Below are 17013 nucleotides of genomic sequence, written 5' to 3'. Positions count from 1 at the left end.
ATCTTTTGTATGCTTTTTCTTGTTTTGCTTCGTTTCTGTTGTCTTGTGCATGTAGGTGTACATCTCTCTTCACTCTCCTCCACAGAGTAATTTCCTTTCTTGTTCCTGCAGTGCATTCTAGTGCATACAGTCATATTGATTTCATGATTAGAAAGTAAATGTTATTTCATGTACATGAATGAAAAAGATATTTTCAGTATAAAAAAAAGCATTGCAATCAGTTTAAGTACTCTTTCTGCACAGTGACTATTTGAGAATGGACAGCAATTCCAATTTATTAGATTGATTTGAATTTGTCTTTATTTCCAAGTTATTTGGTGATTTGTTTGGGATTTCTGAAGGATTTGGTTTGCAAGTCCCAGATTTTTCTCACAATTTGGGCATAGTTTAGTGATAAATGTGGCATATATTAATTCTGTGTATAAACAAAGAAGATAAATATGTGAAAATGCAGCAGAAAAAAAATGCAAAAAGGATGAAATGACATTATCTTTAACCCAGTGGAGTACTTGCATCATTTTTTACCATACAACTCAAATAATTGGGAGGTTTGATGCATGATTATGCAAAGCAAGGATGGATTTCTTTTCCTTTGGGACTATTTCTTTGTATAATTATCCATCAGTAGTGCTAATCCATATCTGGATGTCATCATGTAAATGCTGCTTTCCATCTGGATGTTGATGATACAAGATGTTTTATCATGAATATGTTGTCCCTTTCCATGTTCTCCTACCATAGTTACCTTCTCTAAATCTGTGTGAGATGTCGTGCTTCTAAAGAGTAATTTAGAATGTGAATGTGGAAAAACTTTTTTTTTATTCCCAGAATAGGACCTACTTGGAAGGGTGAAGCATATGTTTACGTAGCTTCTATGAATATTTACCTGATAAATCTCAGATTTAGGGTACTTAGAGAATCGTGGGCAAATTGCAGATCACTGTACTGAAGGTCACTTCACATCAAGACTGAAACTTGTAAGAAGTTGCAGGTGAGCTGGAGGGCCAAGCCTCTGGATCTAGCCTCATCTGTGGTTTAGTTCCAGTATTGCTTGTTCAGACTTGCATGTTTGACTTGGCAAATTGGAGTTGGGATCAAAGAGACTGAAAATTTTAAAACAATAGTTACGGATAAACATTCTGTAGCCTGGATGAAAGTTATCAAGGATGAAAGTTACTGATGTGCATATTTTAGAAAGCAGTTAGTCAAGTATCTGGGCTTAAGGGTAAGAATACTGTAATATGTAACAGCTAAGAGACAGAGGCAGTTTTCAATTCATCTGAAAATATATGGTAATTCCTCAACCTTCATTATGACAATTTCACCACGGGGAAAAATCTCTCATTATATGAGCATTGACATGCTTTGATTAAAATTTTAAACATGTGTGACAAGTGAAAATTTTTCCACATTACTAGCATGTGGAGAATCTGCAGGGGGTTTGAGGACCTTTTTTAATAAATGAATAAACCTTATTTTACTAGAACTTCTTAATGAGGATGTTATATCTTCAGTCTAAAAATTAACTTGAACTCTACCCTTAGACTTTCCAGAAAAGTGTGTAGACTTCAGCTTCCACAACACAAGTCCTCATGTACTTGGAAATACAGAGAAAGATTTTTTTCCCTATGACTTGAGAGCAGTGTTGGGTCCTCACAGAAGAGTCCCAAAACTGAAATCAGTAAATGTCTGGATAGGTTTTAATTTCTGATTTAATAAGTATGGCATGGTGTAAATGACTGCTCATGTTTTATCAGATCACACATCACTGTCCTCTCTGGTTTGGCTTTGTCTAACTTTATTTTTCTGGGGAGTATTTGGGCTCCTGGAGATGGCTAAGGTATTGAATGTATTGTATGTACTGAATGTATTAGTTATACAGCAGACTTGCAGTTTAAAAGCTAATGCAAAAGGACTACATTTTCAGTTGATACACAGAATGATGAAGAGAGGCCAAAAGTTTTATAGGAGCTGGCACTGTTTGGTGAGGAGTGAAGGAACCAAGGCTGGTGAGCAGTGGGACTGGTGCTAGCACCCACATTGAAGCTGGTTTTGTGATCAGGTGTATTTTCTTTCTTGCCAAAAAAATCCCCCTCCAAACTCACAAATTTATGAGTTACTTGAACTTAGAGGATAATAATTTCATGTTTTAAAATAAAAAAGGTTTAACTTTAAATTTACAGTGGAAAGGTCTACAGTTTAGACTTGATCATTCCAGAAAATTTATTTTTTGTCAGGTTACTGTGGACAGATGGATATAAGTTTTAATGGGACTCTGTAGTCATGGTGTGTTGTTCTTGGACACAGAAGCTGTCAGTAAACAAATCTGAAGTACTGGTTTAAAAAAAGAAATAAATCTCTCCTACATTAATCTGTATTGGTTGCTGTGTGTATGTGTATAATAGGCACACACTAGTGTTATATGGCCAAAATTTGATAATGGTATGTATTTTGAATATTACAAATAAATAACAAAAAGCAAAATGTTTCTCAGTTTCCAAAATGTAGTGCTGACATACTCCCCTCTAAGCTGACATACTCTTGAAAAACTCTCATTTAATTAAAACAGTATTTTGATTGAAAAGACTTATTTTTTTTCTGTCTCTTTCCAAATGAGGGCTTTCTGAGAATATTCAATGAATATCCTGGGGAGAGTGAGGAAATAAATCCAAAGCACTTGAGGGAAGTTGGGAAATACATTGTGGTTCTTATCCTCTTTGCAGTAGTGGTGCCACTCCAGCTAAAAGAAAGCTTGAGCATTAAGTGGTATAACCATAATAGCCATTAATCTGTGGTTTCTGACTTCCCTGTACTGTAGTTCAAGTGATGGACCTCCAGAAATCTGTGATCCAAAGCTGACTAGCGGAAGGGGTTAGTTAGGGGTAACAGAAGCTGTCTGGAAGACATAGCACCAAATTTGAAAACTCCCTTGCATAGGAAAGCAGAGAAAATGTGAATCTGAAGAGGAGAGAGAGAAGCAGAAGAGCGAAGGACTTGTGTTTGCAATTTAGTGTGTGTCTGTAGAACCTTGATACTGTGATATTTTTCTAAAACTTATCAGGCATCCAAGAATCAAGATGGCTATGGATCTGTCAAGTGTTCAAGAGCAAAAAAGAAAGCATGAAATATCCAGGCCCCTGAATATGTCAATTCCTTGAATAGATGGCTGATATTTAAAATTTAAGGTTGAAGGTGGGAGAAGTGGAAAGAATTGGATAAGCAAAGAACTCCCATCTGTCCATGAGAAAGGCGAGGTGGGATTACTTCCATGGTTCAATAAAGGAAATTCTGGAGAAGTTTAAAACTGGGGCAATCATTAATGATGAGGCTTTGCCCTCTGGGAAGTACAGCCCATCCCATAGATGACTATTCTAATAAGTTCTTCTCACATCTCCAGGCCACCTTCTCCAACTTAAAATCCTACCAAATAATTGATATTCTTAATAGGTAGGAGGAAAAATTCATGTAAATACACAGACAGCCCTTTATGCTGACTAGGGTAAGTAGTTTAACTTGTTATTACAGAGTCTTGAACCAATTACATTGCTCTGAACAAAGAATTCAGCTGTATTTGGGTTAATAGATAAGTGGAGGGCTTTTTAGGCAAAAAATCCCAGTACAGACTGATATAAAAATAAATAATTAAAAATTATAACATCCCCCCCACCCCTCCAAATTACTTTTCAATGTTAGATAATACCTACCATTAAAGAAGTCTAATCCTGCCACGTTTACAGGTATAAAGTCTTCACAAAGATGTTAAAACTCTGCCCTCACTCCAAGCTAATGAGCTTTAATTGTGAAGCCATCCTTCACTAGGATGGTGTATGCATTACTATGGCCACAGCCATATGCTTCCTCTTCTGACCCTGGCTGGTGCCTGGCCAGAATGTGCAGGTAGAAATTGAGGTCATATGGATGACTCTGATCACCCCACTCTTATTTTTTAGAAATTCTGCTCTTTGACAAAAGTACTGTAAACTATTTGTGATACAGGTACACTGAGGATTGTTATTTGATTGACTTTTCCTGTTTAAGGATGTCAGAAAAATGTATATTTTTATGGAGAAGGACATTTACTTTTATTGGAAAAAACACTGAACCTTGCAGGCAAAACATCTAGTAGTTTCTAACACCTAACACTGTGGTTTTTTTCACAATAACTCCTATACCTCTTTCCTGAATGCTAATAGTAAATTTCAAATCCATCATTATACATATTGTTTGTTAATTTTCCCATATTAATTTATTAATGTTGAATTTCATTTGACACTTTATCACTCATTCAGTAGTATGAGATCCTTCCATGCCTTGTAGTCAGCTATAGATTTGACTATTGCAAAATACTTGGTATAATACACATCTTGTCAACTTTTCCAGGCCACAGATATCTGTTTAAGATACTGATGCATCCCACTGACAGTCGCACTCCATTAGAGACAGGCAATGATCAACCCAGCCTTTGGTGTCTTACTCTGTGCCACACCAAGAGAGACACTGATACTTCCTAGAAGGCCTTGATGTCCTTCAAGGGACACTACTGCAAGAGCACATGTTCTGCTGTTTGTTTGTTTGGGGGGTTTATTTATTTATTTTTGAAAGTGCAAATACATTAACTGAACACCTGTTCATCTAAATTTGTGTACTTTGTCAAAGAATTCAAATAAATTTGTGAAGTTGTTTAAACAAAAGGCATGTGTTTCCAAATATATTTCAAAATTATCTTACTGTAAGTGCTCTATGTTTTCCCAGAACAAACTAGACTTCTCTGTAGTTCTGTGAATCACCTTGTATATTAACCTTTATACAGATTAGGATTGTGTTAGTTACATTTTGTTCCTTTTTTGCAGGATGCAAGTGGTAGGAGTGGTAGCTGTTTAGCACCTTGATGTTATTGTTACGTTACAATTCCTGATTGAATTATCATCTTCTTCAGAAAGTCTGTTGCAGTTTGATATTTTTGTTTGTTTGCTTAAAATCACTTCTACTGTGCTTCAGTTTGAATAAGTTTGTGAATTACTTAGACTGTGAACCTCCCATCTTCTGTAGTGAATACAAATGCAAAGAATTTGGTTAGGCTTTCAGCAGCAATTTCAACTTCTTTTTGGTGATTTGTGTGCCCCACTGAGTCTGAAAAGCTTCTTGTTTTTGATACACCTGAAAAGATTTTCTCATCTACTTCATTTAACTTAAACATTTTATTTTTTAATTTAATATTTTCTTTTTCTGTTCTATTTTGCTCATACAAAACTTGACCTGTTAAGTACTAAGTGCCTTCTTTACATTGCTGTTTGATTGTGCCATTGTTTTACTTCGGTGTTTTTTGGATAGTACTTATTCTAAACCTTTGACAGAGTATCTTTAAACTGTGTCCATTTTGCTCACAGAAATTTATTTTTTTAGGTGATCTGTTTCATTTTTACTACATTGTTTATACATAAAACATATATAGCTTATAGATATAGTTTACTATATATAGTCTACTTTAAAATATTACTGTAGTAATTTGCAGTACTGTTGCCTTTACTGCAGAGATAATGTGATTATTGTTGCCAGCATTATGGAGTGGCTACAGTAATTTCTGTGCAATACTTTGGACTAACCCAAGAGTTTCTTTTTATTTTTTCCTTCTAGATTCTTTGCTGAATTACTTTTAAAGGGGTTGTTTATGATGTCTCAAAACTTGATTTGTGTTTCAGTCTCCACTGTGCTTCTTGCTCTGCCTGTGATTGAAATAATCTTTTATTGTAGTACTTCTTTGGTTTTTTTTTCCTCTTCTCCCATATTTCTCTACAAATAGTGCAATTGAAGAAATAGTAGGGGTTTTCCACCTTTCTGGACATGGTATTGTAATCCATAGTGTTTCTGGTATGCTGTATTTGACTTTCACAGGAAAAATATCAGTTGAACTGTATATACAGCAACCAAACTCAAACATTAAATAAAATCCTCAAAAAGTACTAATACGTAATAATGAGGCTAGAACTAGACTCCAGATGGCATTATCTCAAAAATGAGGAAGAAGCAACAGTAAATAGTGTAGAAGTATAGTCTGTTGAAAAAAAAACCCCAAACCACAAAAAACCCAAAACAACAATGAACAAACCCCTAGTCAGACATGTCGTATGATGGATGATTCTTTTGTTAAGTAGATAGTCTGACAATTGCAAGGGTGTTTTGTGTGGGTTAGGGGTTTTTTTGTGGTTAATGTTCAGGCCTTCTAGTAGTTAATTAAATTTCACCTTTGGTGGGGAAAAATTAAATATTTTGCAAATGAAATCTGTCAAATATTTTGCTGTATGTTTCGCATCAAATATATCAACTTTTCTTTTCCCTAGAAGAGGTTGAATGGACTAATTGACATATGCCAAAACCAAGAGTAGCATCTAGAAGCTACCAGATGTTTACATATATACTTTTATATTAAAAAAAAATAATTTGCTGGTGGTTTGTTAATCATAATATTTACTTCAGAAATTGTTGTAGTAGAATGCATGTAACATGCTACTTGAGAGCTGTTTTTTGCCAGGTGTGTACTTCCATTATTGCTAAGGAAAGGCAAGTAAGAGTAGGAAGCAGATAGAGCCCTGATACCACACCCGGGGGAGTCCCTAGCCAGTGTCCCAATGTGCAGGGGCGGCAAGCCTGGGGGCAGTGGGCTTTCCTCTGGTACATAACCCTCTGGGAGGGCCCGTTCTGAGCATGGGAGAATCTGACTTGCCTCTGTTTAAACACGCCTGTTGCTGGAGGGAGTCATTATGTTTTTGTCTCACCGTGTTGAACCTCGTAATTTCTGTTTACCGAGTTGATCTTTGTCCTATGGAGTACCTGAGACAAGTCTTCCTTTGAGTATTTTACAACTGAGTAAAGTGTTTACTACTTCTGGACCATAATTCACCTTTGTCTTCCACATGGTCTGAAGCTTTCGGTTGAGCTCCCTTACACCTTTGATGTATGTCCATGTTCCCAAGAATTTTGCCTGTGAAAAAGCAGCTGTGTCTGAAATAAAATTGGAAACATGGGCATGAAGGTTGAATCTGGATGTCTGCTGAAGAGAATATTATGTGTTTAGGACAGTTTAACTGTAGTTGTTTGCTTGTATGACAGGTTTTTTTCCTTCATCTCCTAGCAGGCCATTGTACGTTAATCTTCTGGTGCAACCTGGAAGGTCAAGGTGTGGCTCCTGTCTGTGGTGTGTGACAGGATGGACCCAAGGTGTTGTCAGCTTTCAAGCTGCAAGTCTCATAAAGGGCCTTCAGTAACAACAGGACATGCTCTGTTGTTCAGTGTGGATGACATTCCCTGGGGTGGCCTGGCTGTTTGTAGGTTCAGCAGTATTTTACTGGTATGATTATGAGGGGGGAGCAATCCATTCCAGCATAGTCCTGGATATCCCAAATCCTCCAGGCAAGGTACCACAAGGAAATCATGACCTTTAGTTCCACTGCTGCCATCCCCTTGCCCTCCAAAATCCAAGAGCACCTGTGGTGCTTGGTATTTGTTTGCCTTCCCAGTCTGCTCATTTTACTCACAGCCAAAACCAGTTCTTTGCAGTGGAAAGGAGCAGCTGGGCCATGCTTAGAAGAGCAGGCAGCCCTGGGGAAACTTGGCCATTACAGAGGGCCTGCCCTACAGCAGAAATAAATCCAAGGGTTTCCAGTTAAACAGCAGGTAGCTTGCGAGTAGACGGGTTTCTTCAAACTGCAAACTGTCTAAGGGTATCTGATCTGCAATTGGGAAAGCCCCCAGGTGTTTATCTGGTGGTTTTCAGATAACTCTCCTCACTGTAGAAGAAGTGCTCTGGTAGGTTCCCATATCAGTAGGACGGTTTAAATTCTTTTAGAGGTTTTAAATACATTAAATACAGTGAAGTATGAAAAGTGGTAAGAGAAACTCATGGATGAAGAATCCATCCAGGATTAGTTAACACAGAAATGCGGATGTAACGTCTGATTGAGGAAATCCTAAAAGTATGGTTTACTTGGTCAGGACAAATATAAAATTACATTACTGTCCGTATACTTATTTTTTGAGTATTTGCTGTTGGTTACCAATAGACACAGGATACTGGGCTAGGTTATCTGTATTCTGACCCAGTGCAACCATTCTTTTATTCTGATGCCTTCAGTTTCACCCCAGTAATGGCAAGTTGTAGTGTAGAGGGTACAAAAAGAAGATCTGCCTATGACAAATGGTTGTCTAATTTTGATTCCCGAGATGTAATAACTCAGTGGTGCACCATTCTCCTAGGTTTATTAACAGACCAGCCTCTTGAAAGGCCTTTGCAACAGCTTCATTTTTAGACCCTGTTGGCAAAACCCAGCAATTTTTCTTTATGGTAACAGTTTGACTCTTGTTGCATCAAAGCTGAACTTCAAATACCTGATTGCTTGCCAAGTCTTGCACCCGTCTGGGCAGTAGGACAGCCTACAGAAATAGCTGTTGTCTGGCATATAAATACTTGGGTTTTAACCTTTGCAAAGGTTACAATGCAAAAATCAAAGTGCAGAAGTTTTGTCTTGACATGTAATTTTTGTCAGTACTAAAAATTGATGGAGTTTCACCTGGCTAAAAGTGGTGTAAATTGGTAGTTGAATGAAGCCCATTACCCCACTTGTTCTGTAGTTTCTTTTTTGCTGTTTGTTTCTTTTCTTGTTCACGGAAGGTTTCAGATTAATATCTACGGTTCATTTAGCAAGGAAGGTATGTGCATTTTCTTTTTTAAAAAAAATGCTGTCTGTCAGTACCATGCCCCCTAAAGACAGAGGCTTATCTGTGAAACCTCCTTACAATTATTTTATAATGAATTCCAAACAGTTCATTAAAAGTGAAAATCACCAGAGAGACCTTTTAGTGCTAATCATGTATGCTGTATGGTTTTGTGTAAGTACAGTGTAATCTGAGCAGGCAGATAAGACCTTGTCTCTGTGGTAATCTTTTAATATTGTTCAAAGTGTTAAATAAAAATAGGCTGAATGTAAAATTTCATAGAATTCTCATAAAGCTACATTGAATGAAGGGTTTCATTTTTGATTTGGGTAAAATTAACTCTTGTCGACAAGGCTGTCTGCCTGACTCAGTGAAGTGCTTAGTTATCTAAATACCTCATCAGATTTGTGGCAGGTTGAATAAAACTTTTAAGAAAATATTTTGTCATGTGGAGTGGTTTTTACTACTTATTGTAGAAGTTGGCATAATTGTTTTCTAAATTAAAATAATTTCCCAGCTTGTAAACTATTAATTAAAATTTTCACCATCATATTCACATACTTTTTTCTGTAAATGACTGAAGAACTGGACTTTCTATTCAGATTGCTCATAAAACTTAGAGTCCATGACCTTATGAGTACTGGGCTGAAATGCTTCATCTCTTGGGGAATATTCACAGTGTCTGACTTAAGATGCTCATCTGACTTGTCTCCTTACCACCTGCACTTCAGAAGGTAAGAAAAGTTTTGTTGCCCTCTTGAAAATTTAATTTATTGTATATTGAAAGTTATGGTATTTCCATGATAAGATTATCACAGACAAAAGAGGGAACAGTAAAACAGTTTAATCTTTGCTCTTGATGGGTGAGGGGGTGTCTTTTTTTTGAGATAGGGAGACTATAGAATCTCAAATATCTGTGCAAAAGCTATGGGGTAAAGCAATGTAATTGAATATGAAACAACACACTAAATCCCAAGATTAATGGCTACTACAGTGAATCAAGTATTCGTGCTCATTTCTAGTTCTAAGCTGATTTCAACCATACAGGAAAATGACCTGCATGCCACTGCTGACATTTCAATCAAAATGTTTGTTCAAGAAATTAATTTGTGCTGAAAATAAATAAATAAAACCTGAGTGAATACTTTGCCCACTGTAAATATGTTTTTCTAAGTCTCTTACAAAGGCATTTTTCATTGTTATTTTGCCATGGGGAAAAAAATAACTTTTTGCTGAAAATTGAAGTATTTAGACACAAATACTAGGTGGTACCCAATGGGAATTGTAACTACTGCCTCAGGCCTGAGTCCTGACTTGTACATACACTTGCTCTGTCTGTACTTTCCCAATCCTCCTTTTTCCACACATACAAGTGGTGTACCTGGTCAGTTTGCAAATCAAACATTAACTTTCTCCTGTGGGGCAAAAAAACAGATTTGAAAATGTGGATGGGAGAAATCAACCCCAAAACTTTCAGTGAGGTATGGTAAGAACCAAATATCTTGTTTGAAAATTAAATTAACTTTTTCCAATGGGGAAGAAGGGGAAATTTTTTTGAACATTTTCAAGAAGGCGAATTGGAGATGCGCAAGAACTGTGCTTGAACATAATTTATAAGTTGCTATTAACAGAAACGGTTATGCTTCCATCTGTTATGCTTTGGTGACCCTGTCCCCAAAATAGTGTGAGACATATATTGGCACAGAGATGACGAGGATGACTTTAAAAACAAAAAAAATCATAAAATGCTATTACACATCTCATTACTGAGAAGCAAGGGTAATAATCTTCTGTTCTGTTTCACATATCCATGTTAGTTCATTCAGGTAGTGAAGCTCACTTGGGTATCTGTCGTAAAGTATTAAATATTACTACTGTTTTGAAAAATGTAATAGGTAAATAAAATAGTATTACTGTTACAGGGAAGGCAAAGCAGGCATCTTTTTCAACACTCAGTGAGTAGATGGCATGCTGTTAAAAGGAATTGATTTGTGACTTGTTAAAAGGAAGTGCTGTTCTATGTGGTTTGTGTTTACTATTCTTAACTTGCTGATGGTTTTATGTAAATGTAGCTGCCCTGATGGTTGTGCCAGTATTATCAAATGAAGGTTTGCATCTTCAGCAATGTTCATTTGTGGCTTTTGCTGATACTGATACAAGTAGAAAGGGGCACGTAAGGTTCCTTCAGTCACCACCTCCTCTCTTGAAACTTGTCTCCTGAGAGAAGGACGCTGCTTCCTTGTAAGGTTTGGCTGTTCGTACATTGGCTAATTTTAGTACAGACTTTCCCAGAGCCTGCTTCTCCAACGACAGGGATATCTCACTACTATACCTGTCACCATGTGATCACAGATGCCGCTTTCATGCAGTGTGTCATGTACTCAGCTTGATGCGGTCTACTGGTGACTAAACAGCATGCTGAGGACTCCAGCTGTCTGGTTCTGCAGATATATATATGATAGCAACTCACACTTTACATGTTGTTCGGTTGCTTACTTATCTTTTATCGCTCTATAATCAGTTGCACTTAATGCTCATGAATACCTGACCTGCTTGCAAGTGCTCTAGCTCAGGGGTTCAGTCAGCTGGCACTTCTCATGTGGTGCGATGCACTTGGGCCTTCCTGTCAGTCTGAAGAAGGGAGTAGTCATCTTTCAGTGAAGACTGGGCAATGCTGCAAACAAGCCTCTAGCATCTGTTGGGACATCCCTTCAGACTGTGGGTGTTTTTTGTTTCTTTAGTAGCAAGCTCTTTTGGAATCTAATGATTGACACAAAACCCATATCAGTGTAGCTAGCAGTGTTTGTCAGTAAATTAATATTACCTATGGTATGATTACAAGGCTGATCGTCAAGCAACGATTGTTCATTCCTACCCTGTTTATGAGGCCAGGGCTGCCTTTCATCAGTTTCAATCAGCTCTCGGTATTGAGTGGCAAGTTGTGATATCAAATCCTGCTGCTCTGGAGCACTGGCACAAAAAGTAAATTAAGGCTGAGATGAGATGTGACTGTAATTCATACAAGAAAACTCATTCTGATGAGGCAAATGGAAGTAATGTTTTTATGGAGACTTTCCCTAAGGCATTTACTTCGGAGGTAGATGTCTGAAACATCATCAGAACAGTGTTATACTGTATCTGCTATAGCATTTGGGGGTCTTTTAGTTCAAGACATACTTTGATGGCCATTGTTTGGATCATTAGCTTTGACCGAGGCTGGTGATACATGTTAAGGTAGAACATATACACTGCAAAATCAAAGAAAATAAGAAAATTGGGGGGAGGGAGGGGGGAGAAATATATCACATATTTCAATGTATATCATAGATGTTACATATTTAGGTTAGATTCCATTCTAGAATACACAAAACAAACAAACAAAAAATGAAACTGTATGTTTAGTTTAAATATAAATTGGCTCAGTTCCAGTAGTGAAAAACAACCACATCAACTTAGTGTTGCTTGATACTGTTAAGGGTAAAAGTGTAAGGTGATTCAAAAATACTTCTGCCATGTCAGTAATTAAACTATGCACATTTATATGGGAATGAAACTTTTTAAAAAAAATGTTTTAAACTGAGATGCTTTAAAATAAAACTCTAACTGTCAAGCATTAGGAGACTTCATTGACATGGAAGTTTGTTTTTACTTTACTGTGGATGCTTTGTATTGCTTCAGACACACCTGGTTCTGACCACAGCTGGGAGCAGCATTCTGAGCAAGGTAGGCTCATGTTCTTGTTGGCTAAGAGATAATGTAATGTTTCCTCTAAATACCCAATTGCATAGCCTTTGGGAACAGGCACCATGTCCCCCCTCTCCATTTCAAGGTTTTCTTAGGGGCTTGTGGTATGTTTTTATTTATTAATTTATTTTAGAAATTTTTGTTTTGTTTCCCATGTTTTTCAAAAGTACTAGTTTGAATAGTGAGGCCAAAGCAGAGCGAGTACTTCTGAATCTGAGCTGAAATAGCCATTACCGCTCCTCGGGATGGAAGATGGAAGTAACTATTGAGGCGTAATATCCAGGCACTGTTTTGCTTGATAGTACTTTTTATTATACCACAGAATCGTTACTACATTCTAGCTTAAAATGAGTCATGCTCTTTTGTTGCTCAGGAGTTCCATATGATAACGATTAGAAGCAGTCATCTAATTGCCAACTTAAACATCTGGGGTAAATTTATACCCATTTCTTCTCATGTCAGCACAATCCTACATTGAGGAATCCTTTCCAATGTCCCCACTGGTGTTTAATTCATTTATCATTGATACCTAAATATGATATCTCAACCTTCATTTTGAAAACAAGTATTCTTCTTGTGCAGACTTGTGAAGCAGGCTTGTATTCTTGCAGTTCTGGTAGATCTTATTTTATCTCTTCCCTCTAGAATAAATCCTCCTTCTATACAGGTGACTAGAATTGAGACCTTGTATGAAAACTGTTCACATCAATACGTACTACAGTGGGAATAATATCCTTACCTCTTCTGGAAGTTATTTAAATTATGCATCATATGTTGCCATTGTCCTTTTCACAGACATGGTGTGTTTATGCTGTGGAGTAACCTTTCTCTTGAGTAAACTACAAACTTTTCTCCAGCTCTGATTTTATAACAGAAATGCATGTTTTCAGTCTCCAAGTAACCTTGTAAATACTTTTGCATGATTTAGTACTTTAAAATTTAATTCTTTATTATTCCAATCTTCTTCTCCTTCATGTTTAAAATTCCAGTCCTTTCCTTTGAGTGTTCCTCCCAATTATGTTTTCCAAGAAATTTCATTGCAGCTCTTGTCCTGTGTGCCTAGGTGATTCGAGAATATTCTGAATAACATCAAGTACTCCAAGAACTTCACTAGGTGGCTTCCAGTATTATGAATACTGTGTGTTGTTGCTTCTCCTTTAACTAATTTGATATTCACTTTAAGGATCTTGTACTAATATATATAATCTACATTTCAGTGCTGAACCTTTTCTTAGAAAATGTTTTTTTCCAAAGAAAATGTAAGGTTATAGTCTGGACTGTAGAGATTTTGTCTGAAAAACTGTTCATGTATTGTCCTATTTTTAACTCTTTTCTTGAAAGCGTCCTAGTATATCAACAACAATTCAAAAGATGTATTTTATTCATTACATTGTTATCAGAGACTGAATATTTTGGGTGTTATGAGAGCTATTTTGAAAAAGATTTATTTTTCAGATTGTGCCCTATTTCTTAAGTTGTTTTTTCTTGTAAACAATCGTGTAAATTAGACTTCTGGAAATCCACAGATAGTAATGAAATAATTTTTTAAAAAATGTTCCCGTGGAAACAAATAGTGGACTAAATTTTATTCTGACTGTAACCACTGAAATGGGGTCAGGCTGACTTCAGTAAAACACATTTCAGGGGGGATTCTTTTTCTAAGTAGTAAGTCATGGAAGGCCCAGGACTGAGAAGACATGAATACCACTTACACCTCATTTAGTGGCTGGAATGAAATGCCTTTTGCTGTGCAAAGTCACCTCTTGCTCTTAAACTTCGACTAAATCCTCTTGTTCCTTCAGCTTTCAAAATACTAAGTCAAACCTGTATGATCAGAGTACACACATCAGCAGTGTGGTTTTCATGTACAACTTGTTTTCATGGGTTTTTTCCTTAATTCCTGACCTTCCCCCTTATGACTGATTTTTTTGTAAGAATAAAAGGAATAGTGGAAGGCTGTGAAGTATGTGAGGAGAGCAAGGGGAAACGTTGCCTTCCTTGTGTTTGGGAGTTGAAAAATCCAGAAATGCCTGAGCAGCAGCAGGAAAGTTCCCTGGTGAATTAATGTTTCATGCTCTTGTTTTTTAATGGCAGAACAAACAAGTCTAACTACCCAAACAGCAATCTTGTCTTTTACATTTTAAGTACTGATATCTGGATGACTATGCTAAACTTTGTGAGAATGGGTTGTCACCTCTGATCTCTCCTTGACAATTCTTTATCTTGTCAATAAAGATAAATTGCAGTTTCTCTTGGTACTTCTGAGATTGCTGTTTGAATTTGTTGTTGCTAAGCCACATACTGCATTCAAATTATGCCTGACTTTCAATGATGTTCACAGGAACAGGCTTTTTACTGTCACCATACAGCTTAAAGTTTCTCCTTCTCCATGATTTTTCATTCCATCTTTCTGATATTTGTGAGACACTCTTGCCTTTTCAGGACACAGCATCCTCCTTCTGTGTTTTGGAAGACCAGGGAAACATTGTCTGTTACGTTGGTGAGAACTGGTGTTCACTGAGGTACCCCTTCACTGACACCAGAGAGAGAGCATTTTTTTTCCTGTAAAGTATACTGATGCATAAAGGATGAGTCATATGTGTTGGGTGTGTGGAAGAACTGCAGTATGACAATGGGCAGAGCTTTTTTCCTTTTAATCATGTGGGGTCTTTGACATAATATTAGCACAATATTTAATGAAGTGTTAGGATGGGAAAATACTGACAACAGTCTTATTAAAGTCACTGTCAGTTTACCCTGTATGAATTCAGGGCAATAATGTGAAGTGCAGGTTTCATGTAATTTGCTTTTCTGCTATTTTTTGTAGGTGTAATGAAAAAACAGCCAAAAGCACAGAATGGTCTTTTAATGTATAGACTGTAAGAATTGTTAGAAATGTTGTCTTCTGCTGTTTAAGAGTTGACAATACACAAAAATAAATTTTCTAACATGGGGAAGGTGTGTGGATCAGAACCTGATTCTACAAGCTTAGTCCCAGTCCAAGCTAACTGTAACCTGTTTCTTGCAAAACTGAAACTATGAGGATGTTCAGCAGGCATTTGGTCTTTTTGTCATTTAAATTACTGAGCTTAACTCATGTGTCCATTTTTCTCTGGTAACCATTAAGTGGGTTTAATTCTTTGGATTCTACTTGGGGATTTTGTTTCAGTGCTCACCAGTAAGTTCAATAATTTACAGGAAGTTATATCCAGATAGTCTAAACACAGTTTAGGATTGGGCCATGTGTGGGGTTTGATGTTACCAAAAATACACAGCTTTTTCCTGAATTTCTTGCCTCCTGCTGTATCAAGTGGGAGTTTGAAGAGTTTTATTCAGTTATGTTATTTCAGTACCATATCTGAGACTGGAGATGAGCCAAAGGACTTTTTTTTTTTTTTTTTTTTGACAATGTGGGATATAACTTGTGGGAGTGGATCATCATCTTTCCTTGTTTCTTTTTTCTCAAAGCAAAGAAGAATCACAGCATTGTGTATTCCCCACTCTGTTCAAGCAGGTTGCCCAGGACTGTGTCCAGTCTCCAAGGATAGGGATTCTGAAACCACTCTAGGCATCCTGTTCCTGTGTTTGGCCACCCTCACAGTAAAAATGTGTTTTCTTGTGTTCAGATGGAACTTCCTGGATTTTCATTTCTGCATGTTGCTTCTTCTCCTGTCACTAGGCACCAGTGAGGCAAGTCTGGCTCCTCCTTCATTCCCTCTCCAGGGTTTGTACACATGGATAAGATCTGTTGAGCCTGCTCTTCTCCAGGCTGGGCAGTCCCAGCTCTCTCAGCCTCTCCCTATATGACAGATGCTCCAGACCTTGCATCATCTCTGTGGCCCCACACTGGGCTTCCTCTGGTGTGACCATCCCTCTCTCATACTGGGGAATCCAGGACTGGACACAGCACTCCAGGTGTCTCTCACCAGTACTGGGGAGAGGAGAAGAATCACCTCCCTCTGCCTGGAGAGGAGAGAGGAAGAATGTGGGGAAGTGTATTTCAAAAAGAAAAACCCCAAAACCAAACAAAAAATCCAACTAAAATAAAGAAAAAAAATTTCAAACTCAGATGTGTGTGAGAATCCAGCTGTTTCAGAACTTGGACAAACCACTTTGTGACCCCATTCCCCATAAAAAAAGAAAAAAAAAAAAAGACAGGGGAGGGAGGGACGACCCTAACATTTTAAGATTGACTTTATTGTGCTACTTCCTCTGAAATACCTGTTCTCTCAGAATTTCTAATCCGTTTATCCCTGCAGCATTTTTGTATGAAAGATACATTAAGTGTATCCTGAGACCGCATAATGATTCCAGATGGATTACTAAAGGCATTCAGTAAACCTGTTTCATGGGGGAAGCAGGGCTGGCTAATCAGTTTCTTTAAAACCTATTCAGTAACCCCTGGAGTTTCACTTGCCTTTGAGCACCTGTATGTGACCTCCTGAAGAAATTTCAATGTGTTGTGTATTCTGCACCTGGTAATATGTCAGCAACTTCAGCTTTAGTGTCTGACAATGTAATGCCCTTTAAATAAAAGTGAAAATTGGTTTTCATTTAACA

At 37.3% G+C, this 17013-nt stretch overlaps 1 long non-coding RNA gene across 1 annotated transcript; it reads left to right on the top strand.

Annotated features, from left to right (window-relative positions):
* Positions 1–9389: 9389 nt before the first annotated feature.
* Positions 9390–16724, top strand: LOC141940087 (uncharacterized). The gene is made up of 3 exons (XR_012627863.1): positions 9390–9443; positions 12388–12432; positions 16133–16724. It is a non-coding gene; the product is annotated as an uncharacterized LOC141940087 (long non-coding RNA).
* Positions 16725–17013: the final 289 nt, after the last annotated feature.

The sequence above is a fragment of the Strix uralensis genome, chromosome 2 (genome assembly GCF_047716275.1).
Source record: "Strix uralensis isolate ZFMK-TIS-50842 chromosome 2, bStrUra1, whole genome shotgun sequence".
Classification (NCBI taxonomy): Eukaryota; Metazoa; Chordata; class Aves; order Strigiformes; family Strigidae; genus Strix; species Strix uralensis.
Note: the sequence above shows the minus strand (reverse complement) of the source record. Positions and strands in the feature narration are given on the sequence as shown.